The sequence below is a fragment of the Cherax quadricarinatus genome, chromosome 37 (genome assembly GCF_038502225.1).
Source record: "Cherax quadricarinatus isolate ZL_2023a chromosome 37, ASM3850222v1, whole genome shotgun sequence".
NCBI classification, from domain to species: Eukaryota; Metazoa; Arthropoda; class Malacostraca; order Decapoda; family Parastacidae; genus Cherax; species Cherax quadricarinatus.
In genome coordinates, this window is record NC_091328.1 from 13,145,444 (window position 1) to 13,147,060 (window position 1,617).

At 36.9% G+C, this 1,617-nt stretch overlaps 1 non-coding gene across 1 annotated transcript; it reads left to right on the forward strand.

Annotated features, from left to right (window-relative positions):
* The first annotated feature begins 1,294 nt into the window (after positions 1-1,294).
* Positions 1,295-1,410, forward strand: TRNAL-CAA (transfer RNA leucine (anticodon CAA)). Its single transcript has 2 exons — positions 1,295-1,332; positions 1,366-1,410. It is a non-coding gene; the product is annotated as a tRNA-Leu (tRNA).
* Positions 1,411-1,617: the final 207 nt, after the last annotated feature.

Below are 1,617 nucleotides of genomic sequence, written 5' to 3' on the forward strand. Positions count from 1 at the left end.
TTAAAAGTAACCATTTAAAAGTAACCACTTAAAAGTAACCATTTAAAAGTAACCACTTTAAAGTAACCACTTAAAAGTAACCATTTAAAAGTAACCATTTAAAAGTAACCACTTAAAAGTAACCATTTAAAAGTAACCACTTAAAAGTAACCATTTAAAAGTAACCACTTAAAAGTAACCATTTAAAAGTAACCACTTTAAAGTAACCACTTAAAAGTAACCATTTAAAAGTAACCATTTAAAAGTAACCACTTAAAAGTAACCATTTAAAAGTAACCACTTAAAAGTAACCATTTAAAAGTAACCACTTAAAAGTAACCATTTAAAAGTAACCACTTAAAAGTAACCATTTAAAAGTAACCACTTAAAAGTAACCACTTAAAAGTAACCATTTAAAAGTAGCCATTTAAAAGTAACCATTTAAAAGTAACCACTTAAAAGTAACCACTTAAAAGTAACCACTTAAAAGTAACCACTTAAAAGTAGCCATTTAAAAGTAACCATTTAAAAGTAACCATTTAAAAGTAATCATTTAAAAACATGTTGGCATTATCACTACTTATATGACCTTTCATTACTGAAAATAATATATTTCTGCTAGTGAGAAAAACAGAGTTGCTTTCATTTTTAAATTTATAAAGTAATAATAATAATAATAATAATAATAATAACAATAATAATAATAATAATAATAATAAATAACTTTTTATTATAAATTATAATAAATAACTTTTCGATACTTTGGTTATGGAGATGTTTGTATTAGTTTAAGGTGGCGCCTTGATGCTGGTATAGGGCTCTTGATCCACCCATGTATTGGGCTCTTGATCCACCCTTGTATTGGGCTCTTGATCCACCCTTGTATTGGGCTCTTGATCCGCCCTTGTATTGGGCTCTTGATCCACCCTTGTATTGGGCTCTTGATCCACCCTTGTATAAGGCTCTTGATCCACCCTTGTATAGGGCTCTTGATCCACCTTTGTATAGGGCTCTTGATCCACCCTTGTATAGGGCTCTTGATCCACCCTTGTATAGGGCTCTTGATCCACCCTTGTATGGTGGGTTGTGCTGGGACAGGGGACTGGGGGTGTTACCTGTATTGTACGATATACCGGGATATGAGACCGGTCATACCTCCCACGATATAACTAAGGTGATTGACTTGTCTCTTCACAAAATCGTCTTTTGCTTTTCTCAAGAAAGGACACCAGTAACTTTATTTTATTTTAATAATGCCCCCCACCCCCACCCAAAAAATACGTATTTTAGTCATACACACACACACACACACACCGTCAGGATGGCCGAGTGGTCTAAGGCGCCAGACTCAAGGTAGCTTGCCTTCAGATAGAAGGGTCATGGGCATTCTGGTCCTCTCTGAGGGCGTGGGTTCGAATCCCACTCCTGACAATGTTTTTAGTAACGACCAATGAAGCGGCGGGGCTATGAGTCGACCCCTGCAACCATAATTAGGTGAGTACTCACCCTTCCCTTTACCCAACCCTGCCACTGGCCAAATGCTCAGAAGTGACGCGCACACCAATGCCAGCCCTTTCTTCTTCCTTCCACACTTCTGTCGAGTGAGCATCATGCAGAGGGAGAAGACAGCGCAGAAAG